The following is a 22458-nucleotide window of genomic DNA, read 5'->3' on the forward strand; positions in this document are numbered from 1 at the left end:
ACGGAGTCTTGCTCTGCCACCCAGGCTGGAGTGCAGTGGCCGGCTCTCAGCTCACTGCAAGCTCCACCTCCCGGATTCACGCCATTCTCCTGTCTCAGCCTCCCGAGTAGCTGGGACTACAGGCGCCCGCCTCGTCGCCCGGCTAGTTTTTTGTATTTTTTTTTTAGTAGAGACGGGGTTTCACCGTGTTAGCCAGGATGGTCTCGATCTCCTGACCTCGTGATCCGCCCATCTCGGCCTCCCAAAGTGCTGGGATTACAGGCTTGAGCCACTGCGCCCGGCCGAGAAAAATATTTAATAGGGGATAATATTATATATTATGTTATACTATATAGTATTATATAATATAGCATATATTATACTATATAGTATAATATGTAATATAGTGTATATTATGTATTGTTTGTACATTTATATAAATATATAAATTTATATAAATAATTAAAATACAACCTCTGGATGATGGTATCTTTCTCCAGAGATGATTTAATTTTCTTCCAGTAGCTAGAGTATGGGCATATCATCTTGACCTAGACAATGCTAGTAATTTTTCAGTTTTTCTTTCCTTCCAGAACACTCCTATGTTTCAACTAAAGTAATAGGCTATTTACTTGGCTCCCTCATATTTGGAAGGCCCTAAACTCCAACTTTTATCTATCCAATGTAATAAGGCTGCTAAAGTTTCTGCTTAGCTTTTAGAAGTTGTTGCAGATTTGATTTCTGTAAATCCTGCCCCAAGAATGAGCGGTCTTTGGAGTCAAGAAATAAAAATAAATTGCATTCAAAATGTTGGACTTTCTTCTCTCTGGTTTCTCTTCCCCTGCCTCTTGGTTCACACAGTCATAATTTATTTATTAGATCTCAATGCCAATTTTTATCTTCCCAATAGAGCGTGATTATCCTAACAACTAGATCACTGCTGTATGGCTCTCCTCTTTGCCCATATATCATAAATCCCTAGATGCCAACACAGGGAATAAGGAGAAATTTGGCATTTATATTCAATGTATTTCCCTTCTGTTAGAACCTTTACTTAACCAATACTGGCTACTGTGTTTAATTTCTGATGCCTTCAAATACTGTTTTTGTCTTTTAACAAAATTTTATAGTTGTTGTTATTGGGAGATTTCATCTGATACCAGTTATTTCATCTTTGCCAGATTCAGAATTCACTTAGTTCAATGTATTACAGTATATATGTATACTTAATACAGAAATATGTAGTTTCCATATTTTTCTCAAATGCATAATCAGTGAAATGTTCAGAGTATAGAAGCCCAGATATGTTCATGGTTCTCTAGAATACTTGGGACTAGAGGATAGATATGCTTGCTGGCGAGAGCATCGTGATACTATCTGAGGAAAGACAGAAGAAAGTTTTTCTGATAGTAGAACATTAGTTTCGCTGGCTCCTGCCACACTGGATGACCTCAAGTTAAACCCTGCTGACACAGTATAAGACAACAAAATAACAGATTAAAATTTGTTTTCTTTTTTAAAGAAGATTTTGCTTGAAAATACTAAAGCCCAGAGGAAAAATATATTTTGCAGGGATTAATGGATAATGTCTATTGAATGCAGAGTTAAAATATATTACATTTACTGTTTGGAAAACTTTAGCCAAGAGAAGATGGGATGTGATTTTATTTATAGATTCTTACTTTGTAGTGCTTATAACTTTCTCATAAGTTTCTTTGGGCAATAAAACTTTGGGTGATTGCCTGAAAATAATTTTATTTTTTGTTCTGATTTTTTAAGTAGAAGAAAAATAATAAAATAATTATATCATTTTATATTATTTATATAACTTTAAAGAATTAAAGGTAGGATATATTACAAAATGGAAAATATACCTTAAGAAAATGTCACATATTTATAATTTTGCACTCAAGATCTGATTTTCTTTTGAAAAGAATTATTCTGTCAATTCATTTTTAATTGATTATGAAACTTGGAATTTATTGGCACACTTAACAGAAGCTCTAGTCCTTTTCTACCAAACTTAGAACAAAATCTAAATATATTACCATGTCCTACAAAATTGCGTATCTGACTTCTCATTCTTAGATGAAATGATCAAATTTCCATCCCAATCTTCTGCCTCTACTTTTGCTCACTTCTTCTGAGCCACTGTAATTGTACTGTTCTTTCAAATTGTCAAGTTTTTCCCGCGTAGTGGGGTTTGCCCTGGACCTTGCCAGTTGAAATGCTCTTCTCCCAGATTTTAAAAATTTTCTCTCTCATTTCACTTATGTCTTACCTCAATTTGTATATTTTCAGAGTTACCTTTCCTCATCACTCTACCAAAATAAATAGCATTACCATCTCTGGCCCTGTCATTGTTTATCCCCTCTCTCAGCTGGCTATTTATAATGGCCTCTAATACTATAAATTTTAAATTTTACTTGTATAATATCCAGTTATCCCACCATAATATAAATTCCATTAAGAGCTGTATTCTTAGTGCAAATATTAGTGCCTAAAATATGTTAAGTAGTTGATAGTTATTATTGAATGAAGAATCCAAGTCCCCTGCACACACATACAAGCAGTAAAAGACACAAACATAACAAGTATATACTCAAGTATATTTAACAAGTATATACATTTATAGTTGCAAATAATATTATTTATACAATTAACAATCTGACAAAGGTTTCATGTTTCCATTGATTTTTTGCTTATACCTTTCTTGAGAAGCAAACTGATTTTTAGAGATAGTTAGACTCTCTGGCCTAAGAATTAAGTATAAGTAATCTAGTGAAGCTACATAGCTAGTAGTCAGATATGTGTTCCCTGGAGGGTTGGAGATATGGGTTCAAATCCCGGGTTTGGCTTTTATAACTCCTGTGCTATTGAACAAGTAACTCTGTACACCTCAGTTTGTCATGTATACAATTGAAATGATAATAATTATACATATTTCATGGGGTATGATAAACTTTATACATGGGCTGAAACAAAATAACTAACTAATAAAAATTGGCTCTTATTTCTAAGAGTTCTTAATTCCTGACATACAGGCTATGAATGACTTCTTAAGTCTCTGAAACTCACTTTCCTCATTTATAAAATTTACATTTTCATTTACATTCACAACATTTTCAAATGTGTTTCTCTTTGGTGGTAGAGAACAGTTAGTGGTTGCCCTCACCATATAGAGTCACCTAATACTGAAAAAAAAAATTACTAGGATTCTATTCTATCTTCTTTTTCCCAAAGGAAGTGAACAATCTCAAGACTCTTAGTAACTTCAGGATTAACGATTTTCATTTCATTCCCATGAGAGACCACTTCCTGAACAGCACAAGACCTGATTCTGCTGTTATTAATGAACATTTTCAAACATGCAACTCTAAGATACTATGTCTTTTCCTTATCGTGTTGATGGGGCAAGGATAGTGGAAAACAGCTACTTTTTCATTGGTCTTATTCTATCATGGTGCATATGGAGCGAGCAAAGTTGATATCTCTGAATTTTCACCATATTATCTATGTTCTTAAGTAAGACTAAATTTATAATAGGAGATTTTCAAAATCAGTTACAAAAAAAGAAAAAGAAATTAGCAAACAAAATCAACTTAAACTAGTTCAAATAAGAAGAGTTGTTTTGGCTTGTCTGACGATAAAGCAGTCCATACTGGATCTAGCAACTCACACAATCTCTCCTAACTCTTTGTGTCTCTGTCTCTCTATTCTACTTTTAACGACCTCGTTTTCTATAGCAGAATTCCACATTCTCCTGTTAGAATAAAAAGCACTAGAGCAGATTCTGACCAAATATTTTACACTTACAATCCAGGAGACATAGCGTGTATCTTCTTCTATCCCTTCATGTCTTGGGCTTTACTCTTTCCTGTTGACTTGAATCAATTTTCAGTGTCCAGGGAAGTTCATATCAGGCAATCAATCCCACTCAAGTCATGGAGCCAAGAATGGGTTTGGAGTATACAAATCAACATAAGATCAAAAAACTATTGATGTAAGAAAAAACATTGGAATTGAAGGGACAATCAACAGCTGTTTACCACCTTGCTTCAAGTGCATGCTTTTACCTTGAGAAAGTCTATCTGATAAATATCACCAGGAATACACTTGCAGTAAAACAAAGTCAGGTTTATTTACTCTTTGCAGCAAGGGGGAACTTCCGCTCAAGGAAAAATGGAGGCAGATGACTGAAAGGGATTTGATATCATTACCAGCTAAGTGCCAGCCATTAGAAAAGGCCTGTGCAGAAAGGTACATGCTGCATTGCTATAGTTGTGAGAACTGACCAAAAGTGAGTTCCTTCCTTTAAATAACCCATTGATAATCCAATACAAAAGTTATTTCTCTTAAATAATCCATCATCTTCTTCCACATGTCTGCTACCGTTGTGCCAGTTATCTAAACACTGTTACTATTGATAAAGTCATTTCAGGTGCCATTGGAAACAACACGCTTCGTGCTTTTAGTAGAAAAATATTAGCTATAGGTTTTGCCATCTGATAATTCTAAAATTTTAGTTTAGTATAGACTGAAATATGAAAATTTTTCCATTTTTTGGCACTGAAAATTCCTTTAGTATTTGAATTTGAGGAGATAAGTGTTGGGAAGTAATTTTCAAAATTCAAATTTGAATTTGGCAGCATAAGCCTTGGGAAATCATTTTTATTCAGAGGTTGGGGTGCTCTCTGGCTCGTTCTGTCCACCATAAATGAATAGAATAAATTAAGTAATTAACATTTATTTATTAAAGCAGACATTATACATAAAATCATAAATAGCATTATATATAATAAATGTATAGTATAATGCATTTTATATGATATTGAGCTTTATAGATAAATTAAAGCAGAGTATATTACCTTAGAATTGAGCTTTCTGCTGATAGATATCGGAGGGTAAGTAAGTATTCATATTGAATTTTCTATAAAGCAGTGCATCTTGAGTACAGTCGCATTAGTTTAGCATAGTGACAATTTCAGAATCTAAATAAATATTTGGATCCTTTACCACTTGCAGCTCTCTGCAGAAAGTTTTTTTAAATTTTATTTTAAATGTTTATTATTTTTGCCTGAGTTTGTCATTTTTTTTTTTTTTTTTTTCAAGTGATGTGGTGGGTATTTCTGTCTTTCTTTGATAGGTAACATGAAGTTTTAGGACTTGAAATTATGTTTTTTTAAAAAGTCTTCATTCCATACAATTTAAATTTACCCTTTTCTAATTTTTAGTCAATGATTCCGATCTTTGATTTAGTCTGTAATATAATCAAAATAAACAAAACCTCTTTCTTCATAGATGTGAGGCTGACCTTTATTATAAAAAGATACATAGTAAAATCTATTAACTTACATCAGGAAATGAATATATATTATTTATTTTCGCCTAGTTGTCAGATGTTTGAACTAGAATGATTCTTGAATAAGTGCTGGCTAAAATAAGGTTGAGACCTATGGGGCCGCATTCCCAGGAGGTTAGGCACTCTCAGGCACAGGATAAAATAGGAAGTTTGCACAAAATACGGGTCAACAAGACCTTGCTGATAAAACAGGTTGTAGTAAAGAAGTTGGCCCAAACCCACCAAAACAAGATGAACAAAACAGTGACCTCTGGTCATCCTCACTGCTAAGTAACAATAAGTATAAGCAGTTGAGCAGCCCATGCTACTCTTCCTATGGAGCAGCCATTCTTTATTCCTTTACTTTCTTAATAAACTTGAATTCACTTTATGGATTCACCCCTAATTTTTTCTTGTATGATAATCAAGAACCCTCTCTAGGAGTCTGCATTGAGACCCCTTTCTGGCAATATAGTCATGCTTATTGATAATAAGTATTTATATGGGATAGTTCCCTTGACCCTTTCACAGGACTCACAATGGTGTTGGCTTGTTTACTCAGCCCAAAGCTCTCAACTCCTCATGGGAGGTGAAGTACACAGATGAGTGGGTGCGGGGGCTGGGATGAGTGCTTCTGGGCACTAACAGGAGAAGTGGCCTGGCAGCAGCATCTAGGGGTGTCCCATGACCCCTGGAGCCACAGAGGGCGTGTGTTATAGTGTGTTCTTTTAGCTTTGCCATCTACAGACAGATTAAGTGTTTAACAGCTCAGTGGACGGTCAGGGTGACAGTCTTTTGCACCTACTCTCTTGGAACCCAGGTTCTTGTCTGGTGTCCAGGAAGACTCAGGTTGCATGAATGAATTGAAGGGTGGTGAATATGGAGGATTTTAGTGAGGGGTGAAAGTGGCTCTCAGTGGGATAAGGAGATGGGAAGGGGATGCAGTGGGAAGGTGGTCTTCCCCTGGAGTTCAGCCATCCCTGTAAAGTCCTGCCGTGAAGCCATCCCTGTGAAGTAAAGGTGCTTCTCTCCAAAATCTGGCTGCAACTTCTCTTCACTCCATCTCTGCTACTCTGCTAGGCTCCTACTCTACTGCACTGCCAGTGGAGCCTGGGGTTTTTATGGATACAGGATCGTTGGTGGGGTGGGCCAAAAACAACATCCAAGCAGGAAAATAAGAACACATTTTCTCACTTTGAGCCGTAGGTCCAGACTTGAAGATAGGGCTTTGTCAGGTGAGAGGTGACAACATGCTAGCAGCCCTCACTCTCAGTGCCTCCTTGGCCTCCGCGTCCACTCTTGTGGTGCGTGAGGAGCCCTTCAGCCCTCCATGACACTGTGGGAGCCCCTCTCTGGGCTGGCCGACGCCGCAGCCAGCTCCCTCTGCTTGCAGGGAGGTGTGGAGGTAGAGGCGCCTGCAGGAGCCAGAGCTGCATGTGGTGCTTGCAGGCCAGCGTGAGTTCCAGGTGGGTGTGGGCTCTGCCGGCCTGCACTCAGAGCAGCTGGCCGGTGCTGCCAGCCCTGGGCAGTGAGGGGCTTAGCACCTGAGCCAGCAGCTGCAGAGGGTGTGCCAGGTCCCCCAGCAGAGCTGGCCACCTGGCGCTGCTCTCAAATTCTCACCAGGGTCAGCTGCCTTCCCATGGGGCAGGGTTTGGGACCTGCAGCCTGCCATTCCCAAGCCTCCCCCACCCTGCCATGGGCTCCTGCATGGCCCCAGCCTCCCCTGCCACAGTCCCCTAAGGCATGGCACCCAGTCCTATTGACCACCCAAGGGCTGAGTGCGGGCACATCGCAGGGGACTGGCAGGCAGATTTGCCTGCAGCCCCCGTGTGGGATCCACTGGGTGAAGCCAGCTGGGCTCCTGAGTCTAGTGGGGACTTGGAGAAACTTTATGTCTAGCTAAGGGATTGTAAATACACCAATCAGTACTCTGCCTCTAGCTCAAGGTTTGTAAATACACCAATCAGTACTCTGCATCTAGCTAACCTAGTGGGGACTTGGAGAACTTTTTTTGTCTAGCACTCTGTGTCTAGCTAAAGGATTGTAAATGCACCAGTCAGCACCCTGTCAAAACGGACCAATCAGCTCTCTGTAAAATGGACCAATCAGCAGGATGTGGGTGGGGCCAGATAAGGGAATAAAAGCAGGCTGTGAAGCTAGTGGTGGCAACCCACTGGGGTCCACTTCCACACTGTGGAAGCTTTTTTTTTTTGCTCTTGGTAGTAAATCTTGTTGCCGATCACTCTTTGGGTCCGTGCCTCCTTTAAGAGCTGTAACACTCACCATGAAGGTCTGCAGCTTCACTCTTGTTAGCAAGACCGGGAACCCACCAGAAAGAAGAAGCTCCAGACACATCTGAACATCTGAAAAGAAGAAACTCTGGACATACCATCTTTAAGAACTGTAACACTCACTGTGAGGGTCTGCAGCTTCATTCTTGAAGTCAGCGAGATCAAGAACCCACCAATTGTAGACAGGTATGGACCTCGCCACTTTCTACCTAGTATTTCCCTGCCTTCTGTCTGTATCAACATGGTGTTTAGGGCCCTTGTCCATTCTTCCAAACATAAGTTTACCATAGAAATGTTGAAGAACTTCAAGAATCCTTTCACAAGTATCTTGTTTGATGTCTTTGATAATGATGAATGTTGTCTTTAAATAAATTTTCTTTGTTCAAGGAACCAAAGGCTAGCCTGAAATGGAACAGAGGTAAAGCAAAGTTGAGACAACTTTATTTATATTAAAATATTGAGTTGGTAACCTCTGGGAGAAGTGCTCTAACTTTACTGACATTTATATTTTGATCCTTAAAACAGACAATATGGGGTAGGATGTTCAATTAGAGCACAAAAAAATTGAGGAAAAGGCAAATCTCTGCTATCAAAAAGAAGATATTGGAGGGCTATCTTCTTGAATAAGATTACTTGGGATATAAAATCTCACATGGAAAGAAAGAAAAAAAAAAAAGGTTCAGGCCAGGTGCAGTCACTCACACCTGTAATCCCAGCACTTTGGGAAGCGGAGGTGGGGGGGATCACGAGGTCAGGACATCGAGACCATCCTGGCTAACACAGTGAAATCCCGTCTCTACAAAACATTACAAAACAATTACAAAAAATAAAACATCNCCTGTCTCTACAAAACATTACAAAAAATACAAAACATTAACTGGGCATGGTGGCGGGTGCCTGTAGTCCTAGCTACTGGGGAGGCTGAGGCAGGAGAATGGCATGAACCTGGGAGGTGGAGCTTGCAGTAAGCTGAGATCACGCCACTGCACTCCAGCCTGGGAAACAGAGCAAGACTCCGTCTCAAAAAAAAAAAAATAAAATAAAATAATGTTCTTTGCCTGGCTGACTGGAATTCATTCTTCGCTCTCCAGTTGCTCTTTATGAATCTACTTTCATTCATTCAACAGACAATTTTGAGTATCATTTTGTGTCAGACATGATTCTTAACTTTAGAAATCTACAATGATGATCATTATGAGAGTAGACAAATTCTTTGCTTTTAGGGAACTTACTTTGTAGTGAAAGATGGCAGAAATAAATAAGAAAATGAATATATAACATTCCAAACAAAATTTGGAGTGAGGGTTAGGAACATCCATTCAACATAATTATTTCACATTTATTACGTGTCAAGTGCTATCTCAGATCTTGAAAATACAAAGAAGAAAAAAAAAATGTTCTACCCTTGGGAATTTATAGTGGGAAACATACACAGGAAAGGAAAAAAAAAAAAAAAAAAAAAAAAGTAGGAAAAAAAAAAAAAAAATTTTTTTCCCTTGGGAATTTTTAGGGGGAAAAAAAACAAGGAAAGGAAAAAAAAAAAAAAAAAAAAAAGTTGTGCAGAAGAACAGATGTAAAATGCAGGAATTTATGACGTCCTGGTTACTCAGCTTCTATCCTATTGTTGTGATAATTGGGAGGAGACCATCAGAGTGAGCGATCTTTGATTCATCTTCAAGGCTGGGGACAATGTTGTAGTCCAGTAAATACAGTACCTTATCAATTGGCTGCCACATGCTTGATGATATGATTCTCATTACTGAATTTATATATATTTTTATATTGTCAAAGTGACTGATAAGTGAAAGAGCTATGGGTATTCTGTAGAGCAGCACTGTCCAATAGAAATACAATACAAGTCACAAATAAAAGATACATATATAATATAAAATTATCCAGTTACCTGGTAAGGAGTGAAATACATTTTTATAATACATTTTAACTAAATATGTTGAATATATGATCATTTCAAAATTTAATAGTGTAAAACCTATTAGTGAGATGTATACTTTTTTTTCACACTGAGTTTTCAAAATTGAGAATTTCCAGTTAAGCATAATTCACTTTGGACTAGTGATGTTTCAATTACTCTGTAGCTCGTGGTTACCATATTACACAGAAATATGTCATTTTTTTTTTCCTCACAGTGTTCCTAGATGTCTATGTCAGAGAATAAAAATATAGAGAGAGATAGATTTCAACATGGTTTGAGTATAGATCTTTCAGGTTATTGTTAATACTGCACCTGGCAATTTTGGGGACTTTTCTGCATGTTATGTTAAATATTTGGTAAGCATCTACAGTGAGTTACAAGGTAACAGACATGTGTATGTGGAAAATAATGGAGCCACAGATAAAAGGCGAATTACTGAATTTCTGAGCAACTCCCATCCCCACTAAATTATTGTAAACCTTTGAGTTCTTTTATGAATCAGGCACAAAAAATGATTTTTTCTTTCTTTCTTTTTTCTTTTTTGTCTCTATAGCAATGAGAATATTAACGCGAGGCTTATGTGTCCCAAGATTTTCTGAAATTGCAAAGTACAATGTAACAAACTGGAAACTGCGTTTTTCCTGATTCCTCATTGAATTACATAGTCAATAAGCGCTGCCAACTTGCTGACTATATATATTTTTAAGTCCAAAAGGCAAAAGGTGGGTATTCACCATTGACCTGTTTGTCAAAACACTGAACAGTTTTCTAGATGTTGACAGTTTATCTAATTTTTTCTTCCTGTGTTGTCCTTACCTCCTTCTCTCTCAGGTGTTTTCTATCTGTGCCTTTCAGAATGTTTGTTCAGATGATGTCTGGATTTACAAAGTCACTAAAAAGTAAGATTTAACTTTGTGAATCCAGAGCTGAGAGCCCATTATCTGGAAAGTTAAATTGTAGTTGTCACAGTCCTTTATAACATTAAAAAAAAAAATCTATGTTTGATATTCAATTAATATATTATTGGTAATTATGATCCTTGTTGTATATTGAAAATACTAAGAATGAATTGTCCCTCCAAATCTAATGTAGTGATATTAATATAGGATTCAGATTAAAAAGTTCTTTTTCTATGTATATGATTTGATTCATTAAATGAAAAAAGTTAATTGCATTATTCTTCACAGCAATAATTTGTGACTAACTTCTATTTTTAATTATTTAACTGAATATTTCATTGATAGCAATATAAAAAATTTTTCTTGTTGCTAACCATACCCCTGCCTTTGTTTCAGGTCAATCAATATTGAAGCATTGATCTTATCTAGGTTACAACTTTCTCCTCATTAATACAACTTGAGGACACTCAATAAACAAACTGAAAATGCAGCCATGAAATACACACAACAGAATACATCATAAAACTTTCCACTTTTCTCTTTGTTGATTCACTGATGAAATGTTCAAACCTCTCAAAAGCTTTTAGTATTGCCTAATATATTTACTTCTATTTGCATCATATTGATGCACTTTACCCAAAGTATTGACTTGAGAAGAAAAAGTTCTGCCAAATCCCTTTAAACATCATCATTTGTTGGTTACTGTACACAATTTTAAGTGAATTTTCTTCTAAATACAATTTATTTTGCTTTAAATTTTTGGGTCATTATTTGAAATTTAAGGATTAACCAAGTTTACTAGCTGATATTTTATGATTCTATTATAAAGTTCTTTAAACAAGTCTATGAATTTCATTTTATTTATTCCCTGACCCTATACATTCTTACTTAAATCTGTATTCTATACTACTGAACTGTACCTTTCTTTGAAGTTATCATAATTATTTTTTGAAATTTATATAATACTTTTGTTTTCCTTTGGTATTGGAATCCATAGGTTTAACAATGTTAGTATTCTGTCCCTTATATTTTATTTATTATAGCATGCTATAAAAGCTTTGTGTAGATGTTTAAAATTTCATTAGATGTTTTATTAGTTATGCCTCATGCTATTTTTTAAGGTAAGAAAAGCATTACTATTCTATAGCTAAAAAAATGACACAATAGAGAGTCAATTATAGAAATTTCAAATGATCTATTTAAAATTTAGAGGCTTTTGCAGTGGACCATGTTGCCTCCAGAGATCCAGTGCCCCAGTTGCCTAGATAGACAGATAGATTAATAAAATGGAATTTCTCAGCATCATTTTAATCTACTTATTATAAACCTATTCATTAAGTAGTTAGACAATAAAACAAAAACTTGGTAATGGGATGAGCACAACAAAGGTAGGATATCTTACTGTCAGCAGGCTAAAGTACAGAGCTTACATAGGTTCTCAGGATGTTTATTGTGGCAAAGATTCACAACAAATAATTTTGACCAAATGAGAAACATTTAAAATAAACCAAAATAAGATATAGAGAGTAGGCCAAATTATATGAAAGAGTTTTTATTTAACATTGTCCTAACTTTTTATTTCAAAATTAATTTAGATTCACACTACATTGAAAGAAAAAAAAAGGCACAGAGAGGTTCTGTGCATGCTCCACCATTTCCCCAATAGTAACCTCTTGAGTAACTAGGACAACATTAAAACCAGGAAATTGTCGTTGGTACATCCCACTACATTTACTACATATGCTCATTTGTGATACATGAATGTGACAAGGGGATGGTATGTAGAGCTATAAATGCACATCACATGTATAGACTAATGTAACTACCACCACAGGCTCCATCATGCTCAGCTTTTGTGGCCACACCCAACCTCTCTCTCACTCCCATCCCTAACCCCCCAAAACCGCCAATGTTGTTCATCTTCATAATGTTGCTGTTTAACAATGTTAAATAAGGGAAATACTATAGTATCTGGCCTTTTGAGGTTAGCTTTTTTTTCCCACTCAGCATAATGCCCTTGACATTTATCTGAGTTATTCTATCAGCCCTATATTTTTTCTAATCTTTCTCCTCTCTTTCTGTGATTTCAGTGATATGAATGCTAGATAACCCTGCTTTGGTCTACCAGTCCTTGAGGCCTTGTGTTTTTTCTTAGTTTATGTTCTCTCTGTTGTTCAGATTGAGTAATACCTGTTCATCTGTCTTTGAGTTTGCCATTTCTTTTCTGTCATCTCTACCCTGCTATTAAGCCTATCCATCAAGGTGATTTATAGTTTTGTTTTTCTTCAGTTACTGTATTTTTCAGATCTGTGATTTTGTTTAAATATCCTTTATACTTTTGAGAAGATTTTCTACTTTTAAATTCACTTCAACAATGTTCATAATTTTCACTTAAGATTTTATGATGGCTGCTTTAAGATTCTTATCAAGGTATCTTGTTGATTTCAAAGTTGGTATATCTTCATTGTATTTTTTCATACAAGCTGTGATTGTCCTAGTTATTGGTATGATGAGTGATTTTTTTTATTGTATTGTAGAAATTTGGGGTATTGTGAGACCCTGAATCCTATACGCTGTTTTTTTGTTTGTTTGTTTGTTTGTTTTTTTTTTTTTTTCATTAACAGGTAATCTCCCTAATTAGGTGCAGTGTGCAGGTTCCAGTGTGCGGGTGTGTTCAGATTCCTGTTGGGACTCACTGCCATCACCCAAGCAAAATTAGACTAGTAAATGATACTCCTGTATTCAGACAGGTGGGGAACAAGTTCAATTTTCCCTAGTTCCTACTCACACACTGTTGGTGAATGCTGAACATGAATTTACACTACCTGGTTCTTCTAAAGTGGGATGTAATCTCAGCTCACCCCTTAGCCACTGACATCATTAAGGGCAGAAGTAAAAGACCAACTTCTACCACCTCATTGCCACATAGTAAGAATGGTAGTTCAGGTTTCACCAGTCCCACTGATATCAAGGAGGTGTAGAAGTTGAATATACACTAACCTCGCACTTCACCATCTTGGTCTCCTCATGCTGTTGGGTGGGAGTGGAAGATCAGCTCCCAGCTGGATCCTACTGTGACCAGCTACATAGGACAGCAGAGCCTTATGAGTCCCTGCCAGGTCTGACCCACAAATGCTGGCTGAACGATGGATGAACAAATGCACTCTGACACTGATATCCAGTGAAAGAGCAGGCTAGGGGACTGGGCTGCCAACAGACACCAAGGAGGGTTCTGTAAAGAGTCAGCAGCTGCGGCCCTGACCAGCTGACAATGTGGGTGTTTATTTAGTATAGGTGTAATGACAGAGACCTTGAGTCAACACACTTGTGAATAATTAACATGGTCGCCCTCCCCGGAGAGAGCAGTCCTGCACAAGAATGATCAAAGGTCAGTCTTAGGAAAACATGAGTAAACAAACTCTTTAGATAAACTCCTCTACATTCCCTTGTTATTTGCTTTTAACTAGTAGCTCAAGGTAAGAATAACAAGCTGCCTTCAGCCGTAACCGTTTCCTAAAATTTTTGCAGAACGTTTTGGCCTTCCAAGAAGGTTTGCATTTTTCCTATAATTTTCTTTTGTAATTTCTCCCACCACTCTGACCAAACTCCTACAAGGCCCACCTTATATTGTCTCACAATCTTGTGGCTTCTGGATGGGGATGGGGCCCACTTCTCCACCAGGTTCTGCTTTCACCAGGACAAGATAAGTGGAGTATTGACTAGCCACCTTGTCAAGTCTCACTGATGCTGAATGGAGTTGGAAGCTCAGCTCCCTACTGGACCACCACAGCACTATCCCTGCAGGTAAATTAGAGCACTACCTGATTTTGCTGAGCAGAGGACTAAAAGTCAGCTCTCTAGGACACACTGACACTACTCCAGCAGTAACATTAGGGGATTTTTTTTTTTTTTTTTTATGTTAAATGGTAGATGGAAAACAACTCTTATGGTAGGCAAATTTAAAAAATTCCCCTAAGATTTTCCTTCTTAATCCCTATGTCCATGATATAATGAGACATCTTGCCCATGATTACGTTATGTTACATGGCAATATGAATTTTTCAGATATAATTAAGGGTGCTAATCAGTTCACACTGAGTTAATCTAAAGGGAAATTATCTTAGTGGGCCTAATCTAATTACATGAGCTCTTTAAAAGTAGACACATTTCTTCTATATGGTAGCAGAATGGGAAAGTCAGAAATAGTCAAAGCAAAAGTAATGCATATATTTGTGCTGGCTTTAAAGATGGAAGTGCAATGTTCAAGGACAACAGTGTTTAGGAGCTGAATGCAACCCCTAATCAGTAGCCAGCATGAAAATGAGGACCTCATTTATATAACCACACAGAAATTAACTCTATCAAAATAAAGCAGATTGTTTTCTAGCACCCAGCTTAGAACCTATTTTAGCCAACACCTTGATTTCAGCTTTGTGAGCTCCTTAGACCAGAACTTAGTTGAATCAAACAGACTCCTGTACTCCGAACTGAGTTAATACATGGATTTTTTTAATCTACCAAATTTGAGGCAATTTGTTATTCTGAAATAAGAAATGAATACAAATGTGGTCCATGGGGGTTGCTGCTGCCATGACAAATATATAAAATGTGGAAGGGGCAGTAAAAAGGCGATACACTTCTACATTCAGTACCAAAAGCAATACCCATAGAGGGGAATCTGAGTGCTGCCTGTTTTTACTAAGAGATATAAGATCAGCTTCCCTCTAGGCTCCACCAATATTAATAAATAGAAGAAGCTAAATGCTACCTCTTGGTCCTGAGTTGTGAGAGTAAGATGGAAGATATTTCTCTCCTTAACCCTACTGAAACAAATGAGGGGGCAAAATCAGTTTCTTTATGATAGTCTACACTGTTAGGCCACTCTTTTGCTGGTTTCCTGGGTAGAAGGAACAGAATGATACTGATGTGTGTGTGTGTGTGTGTGCTGATATTGATACTGTGTGTTTGTGATTTTGTGACCTTTTATTTCTGTGTGTATGTGTGTGTACTTTTTGGTGGTTCCAAGTTGTAGGCAACTCCAGCACTCTTGTAGGATATATGAAAAGCATAAAGGAAACCAGGGAGCTCACCCTCAGGTTGTTCTTTAAATCTAGAGGTCCGTGGGAAGTTTATCTTCTTCTTTGCATGTTGTAATTGTTAATTTTATGTGTTAAGCTGATTGGGAAATGGGGTGTCCAGATATTTGGTTAAACATTATTTGGGTGTTTCTAGATGAGATTAATATTTGCATTAGCAGACTGAGTAAAGCAGATTGTGTTTCCAGCGTGGGACATTTTGTGCTTTGTTTTGCCTGATAGACACAGTGAGTCCTATCTAGAAATAGGACCAGAAGAATTGTGAAGTAAACCACACAATGTTTTTCACCATACATTCAATAATATTTTTTTAATCAAGGTAGCATAGATGACAAAGGCAGCTTTAAATGGAGGAAAAATTCCTAAGAGATGGTAGGAAATGGGGAGTGGTAATGACAAACCAATGGCAATAATTAAAAGTAGAGTGAGAGCAATTGATTATATGAATAAGAGGTTCAGAGGTTTTTCTAAGACAGGTTTATTAAACTATATGATTATGTCCCTTGAGTGTCATCCCTGGATCACTACCAAACCCATCCATACACCTTACAATATGCGAATCTCATGATGGTGACCTTAATTTAATAACTGAGGGATGGCCCAGGTCATCAAATAATTACTAGAATTTAGATTAGGGCAATGCATGATTTCTGATTTATCCTAATTCACAGTGGTATTTTGAAAGTAAAATCAATTTGTTTGCTCTAATTGAATGTTATGGTAGCAGAATATGAATGAACAAAATCATAAATGAAGATGATCTGTGGAGATGACTCTGGTTTTATGCTGGATGTAGAGAACATGGATTTAAACAATTTGACATTTTAAAAATTCTCTGAATCCCTTTATTTGTGATATGAATCACAGTTTGAAAGCTTTGTTACTGTATGGAATTTGCAGCTATGATTCTTTGTTATCACAAAGACTCGATAATGGAGCTGAGGAGTAGTATAAAAGAAAGCTCTAATGGATTTCCCTGCCTCCATATCTTTGATGGTAAGTAAGTGAGCAGCAGTATTAACAATACATAGGTCAGGAAAAGGAGAGAGAACCTCCTGTTAAAGGATTCTTAGATAAATTTCATCTCAAAGTTGATTTCATGGAAATGCAAAGAATGCCCACAGGGATCCTTAGGATTTCAGGGCTGCTCTTTCAAAGATTTAAAACTTTTATAGTACAAAAATGAAATATAGACTTCAGTGAAGGAAGCAATAATTTCCTGAATGTTAAAGGAAAACATTAAATGGTTATATATAAACTGGAAGTAAACTTTGTTTACAAATGCAGCCATTATTGTTCCAACATTCCAAATATCAAAATTCAATCAAAGAACGAAAAAGCCTAAAGTGTACATTTACGAGCTATCCCTCATGGTTTCCCGTTTTTACCCAAACACATTTGGGAACCTGGAGTTGGTGTTCTGTGATAGAAGGTAACAATTTGTTAATGTATGGGTGGCATTTCAATTATGCTTACCTTGAATCCTCAAATCATATTTATAAAAAAAAGTTCAAGATCAAAAAACATTTTCAACCCATTTACCGATAATACAATAACTAAGCCAAAGGCAGAAAAAATAATCCTTTCATTTATTTTCTTTATTTCCAAATACATGAGTTTTTCCCCAAACTGACTATGGTTAAAAGGAAAAAAAAATAGTAATTTTTATGAGCAGACAACCCAACCTTTAAGGTGGTTTTTTTACATTGATGAATATGTATTGGTTGGCCTAGGTTGGTTGTAAGCAAGCGTCCTAAAAATGAGCGTCAAGATTGGTTTTCAGGTAAGAAACAAAAGAAACATTGTAAGAAAGGGAGCCTGTATTTAATTTCAAATGAAAGCTTTATTTCCCTATTAGATTTTTTAACAAATAAAAAAGTAAAATTCTAATAAAGTTAAAAAAAAACAATATTTCTGAACTCCTACAAAACTTAAGTTTTTGTCATTGCCTTCCAACACCAGATGTTTTTGCTGTCATCAAAAAATTTTATACAATGGAGCAATAGATTTTCAAATTGGGGAAAGATACAAGAGGTGGAGGAGATGGACATATGTATTCCAATACGAATGACAATACAGCCAATTATTTTTCAAATAAACTGGATTTTTTTTTTTTTTTTTTGCCCTGAAATGGCTTTAAATTTTTGCTACAATCTGACAAAAATAAAAAAAGAAATTTTGTTAACCACAGAATGGTGGTTTGTGTTGCAGTGAGCACTGAATGTTGCCCACCCTGCTCCTCCTTTCCAGCCCTGGGGAATGACAGAGCAAGCTTCATCTCAATAAAAAAAAAAAAAAAAGAAGGCTTTAAATGTAAAATGATTTATATTTAACCATATAATAAAACTTTCAATTCATAGAAAAAAAGATGTCCTTACTCCAATACATGGTGTTAGGATGACTGGCTAGCCCATTGGAAAAATACAGTGAAAGTGGATTTCCTTCACTCCTACACCAAAAATAATTCCAGCTGAATTAATTTTTTTAAAGGCAAATAATAAATCATGGATGAAATCATATTATAAATGAACCACAAATCCCTTAGAAGTTATGCAGCCTATGTTGAAATAAAATTTATTAAAATAAATCAAGAAGAGAAATTCCAAAAGAGTGGTTTAAATTTTTATATTTATGGATACAAAGGAGACAAAACAATTTTACTTTTATTATGAAAGAGCATTAAAATAAAATCGATTCGTTAAAGAGAACATTCAAAATAAAAAGGGAGGCAAGAAAGTGGAAAAACCAAATTCTCAAATGTATCAAACCTTGCTGAGATATTGAGATTAAAAACACTTTTAAAAGTATAAAGTCTATCTAATTTATATATAGCAATAGAGCAATATATTTATGTTAGATTGGCAAAAATAATTAAAATTATTGTTGACATAAAGAAAAAAGGGTTCTATCATATGATTTGTTATATCATTTAGGAGGATCATTTAATAGCCAGAAGTTTTACAGTGTGCTTTACTAAACCCTCAGCCTTAAGAATCAGCATGATATAGTAACATGAATGGGGGATGGGACAACCGAGGCATATGCATAGAAAAGTTTCAGTGTTTTGAACAATTTTCTGAAATTTTTTGCAATTTTCTTCATTAGCAGATTAGTAATACTGGAAATATGAACTACCCATAAGACTGCATATGTTTGTGGCAACAGCAAGAAATATTCTAAATGAATATTTAGAATTTACTGTGAAAAAACAACAAAAAATTATAAAATATTAAGCAATATGATTCTGTTTATTAAAATATAATAATATCATCTATCAAAACATTTAAACTATATATAAAATAAATTAGCCATGTTTAGTCATTTATTAAACAAATATTTTGAAAACCTACTCTGAGACAGTTATGAGATGCTTTCTGTTTTTTTTTCAGTAATTATTTTACAATAATTAATTATTGATTATTATGTAATAATTGGTATGCCAACAGTTGGCACACATATATCTACACAGTGAAAATAAACAATAAAATGGACACCTATAAATCTATAACTAGAATGTGGCCACTAGCATTACATCATCTTCTATGCTTCTCCATACTACCATCCAAAGCCTTCTTTCAAGTTTGTCACCTCCAAATTTGTGTTCATGATTCTCTTGCTTTTCACTTTTATATTTTACTGAAGTATAATATATATACAGAAAACAGTAAATATTGATCTATGAGTAAAGCATGAGTTTACTCATTCCCATTGTTTGATAGCATTCTATGATATGCATATACAGAAATTTACATATTACATTGTTCCTGTTCTATATGTTTATTATTTAATTATATATATATTTTGGTCAACACATATATATGCATTTTGTTTCATGTATAACTAGAATTAATGGGACAAAACTATAACTTGGTTCAAATTTTCAGGCAGTATCAAATAGTTATCAAAATGACTACATCAATTTACACTTTGAGTATAATTGTGAAAGTTCCAGGAAATTCACATGCACACTAATATTTGATAGTGTCATCACCATGATAGATTAAATTATTAATAAAAATATCTACTCCGTTTACTTCATGTCAATACATGTAGTCTAATTATCCACAATTACATTTTAGGCTTACTCCTGGAAATTGCTTTGGTCAATCAAATGTCATTAGGTAAGTGCAAAAGTAATTGCGATTTTTGTCATTATTTTTAATGATTAAAAACCTCAATTACTTTTGCACTAACCTACTACCTTTGCCATGTAAGTAGATTAATGAGAAACACTTTCCTGGTTGGGTTCCCTATCTTGTGATTCAATAGTTTCCATAACAAGAATATGGCCAGGTTAGCCTTACTATCTCAGAAGATTGAGGTGCGTGTGAAGCAGAACAGAACTAGCCAGTGGAGCCTATCTTGGAATAGCCAACCTGAAATCTAGTGAGCTAAATAAATGTTTACTGTTTTATCATGCTGACATTATGTGATTATTTCTTACGTATCACTATTTTTTATTTTTTTCTGAAAAAAGACTTTGTTAGGAACATGACATTATTATGACGATATATAGTTAACTAACATATTAACCATTATTTTGTGTAAAAAGTGATATTATATTGCATTGGTTTAGGTTTCTATTTTCCTGATAACTAATGAAGTAGAACACATTTTCTTATCATGATTAGCCATTTGGACATCCTGTTTTGTGACATGCCCATTCAAGTCTTTTCCTCACTTTTCCACTGTGTTATCTGTGTTTTTGTAGGAGTTCCATGTATATACTAATAATATATATATGAATACTATATTCATAAGTATTATATGTGTGTAGTATAGATAAATAGAAATACATTATTATTCATATTCTGTAAATGAATTATTTATTTGTATTATATATATTATTTTCCTCTATAGAATACCTTTTCACCCACATATTGTTATTTTTAATAGGTAGCTGTTAGTTACAATGTGACTTAATTTATTTTTTTTTTCATTTAACAAAAGCTTTTGTGTTTTGGTTTCAAAATATTTTAATACCCTATGAATATGAAGATAGCATACCCTTTAATTTTTTATTCTATGAGTTAGCTTAGCAAGTCTCATGGATTTCCATATTTAATAGACCAATTTTCCATATTGAAAAACTCACATTTTCATGACTACAGTCTTATGTTACTTTAAACAAAAATCAGTGTATATAATTACAGATCTGCTATGGTTGCATAAAGTAGATTCAGCCTCTTGTGCTAGCTGTTTCATTTTAAGGAAGAACTTTAAGCATTGGTTTGATTATTTAATACTTATAAACAGTATATTTTTCTAGTTTTGTATTAGGTTTGACAAGTTATTTTCTAGTAAGTTGGACATTTTGTTTGTCTTCAAATTTATATCATTTAGATTTTCATAACATCTTGTAATGATGATATTATAAAATTCAGGCTAATTTTATTTCTTCAGACTCTGTTTATTCTTTGATTTATGCTGCCAGAAGATGGCACTTTATTAGCTTTATCAATAAAAAATCCTTTAGGTCTATATTTAATATTTCCTTGAGATTTTGTTTTCTTGTTTTTTTTTCTTGGTTATTTAGAGTTTTTTATTGTTAATCTAGATTTCAAATTGAATGTTAACTTCATTTATTCAAAAATTGTAGTGTTTTAATAGCTACATTTAATGTTATCATTTCTAAGTGTTCAGCCACATTCTATAGTTTTGAAATGTATAGTGGTTATTTCAAATAATATGAAACATATGTTATAATGTTTTCACCCAAAAGTTATGTAAATACAAGTTGTGTATTCACTTTTGCATTACTTTGGTTTCTACCTTTATGGATTTGATCCCTTTAAGTATATTTGTTAATGGACCCTGTGAACTCCAGATTGTATTCCTGAATGTTTGAATTTTGCATTTTTGATTTATCATCCATGGATCTTTACTGTTGTCATCATTTGTGGCTTTGAAGAAGCTACTTGCTTTCTTTTACGAAATTTACCAAGATGTCACTCTCATGGGGCCAATTTGATGGTCTAGGATCAAAAATTAAAGATCAACAAACACACATTTCAACAAGTAGTGGTAAATACTCCATACAAAATTGGTGAGAAGTTGGGGCAAGTTTGGCATTACACAATTCTAGGCTAGTATATTGGTAGCAATTATACCGTAGGGGAAAGAAGAAAAAAATGGATGGAGTAGGTAGTTAGAAAGGTAATCCAACAGGGCAAAGCAAGGAAGGAAACAGATACATATTCTAGGAAAGTCTATTAGTTAGACATGAGATCACCATATATTATAATGCTATTGAAATTAGCTCTATCCTCCATCAAATTTTAGGTAAATGGATGAAGACCTTAGCTGGTTTGAGCTGAAAAAATAGATTTTCATAATATGTTGACGTCCAAGCAATAAATTCTCAGTGATAACAGTATGACTATTAAACAAAATGAGTCTGAACTTCAAATCAAACTATTATTTATCTTCATTATTACTTACATCTTCCTTTATATGCCTCTCTTTACTCTTTCTCTCTAACTTCACCAATCTTCTCTTCTTTAATTTTATAAATCACTCTTTCCCTAATATGTTTTTTTTCCTCTTTATTTTATCCGAGTCATTACTTTATGCATTTTTTTCAGGGAATTATACATATTGGCTCTAGAAATATCCCAGATCCTCCCATTCCCTACCACCTGCCACCAGTATCTTGTCTCTAGTCACACATAAATATTTCAAGGTTACTTCTGGCAGCCCACAATGGGGAGATTTCTCGTAGAATGTCCATCCTAAGTAAAGGACAAATGAAATAATCTTCTGTAGTTTATAATTTCTATTTTGTAGTTCCTACATTTCCTTACAAGCTATCTGTTTTACTTGTAAATAGGCTTTCTTATTTAGTTGAGATGAAGGGATTGAGTGTTATGAGGCTGCCACTGGCATAATTCATTGTTTGTAAGCATGCCTACAGGTTTTA

General features: G+C 35.0%; 1 long non-coding RNA gene across 1 annotated transcript in view; it reads right to left on the reverse strand.

Annotated features, from left to right (window-relative positions):
* Nucleotides 1-7645, reverse strand: part of LOC108521371 (uncharacterized) — a 12593-nt gene extending 4948 nt beyond the window's left edge. Inside the window, exons 1-2 of the long non-coding RNA XR_001883174.1 lie at nucleotides 7604-7645; nucleotides 3796-3974 (exon numbers count right to left, since the gene is read on the reverse strand). This is a non-coding gene — a long non-coding RNA (uncharacterized LOC108521371). The remainder of the gene's footprint in view (nucleotides 1-3795; nucleotides 3975-7603) is intronic.
* Nucleotides 7646-22458: the final 14813 nt, after the last annotated feature.

This window comes from Rhinopithecus bieti, unplaced genomic scaffold (genome assembly GCF_001698545.2).
Source record: "Rhinopithecus bieti isolate Rb0 unplaced genomic scaffold, ASM169854v2 scaffold_60358, whole genome shotgun sequence".
NCBI lineage: Eukaryota > Metazoa > Chordata > Mammalia > Primates > Cercopithecidae > Rhinopithecus > Rhinopithecus bieti.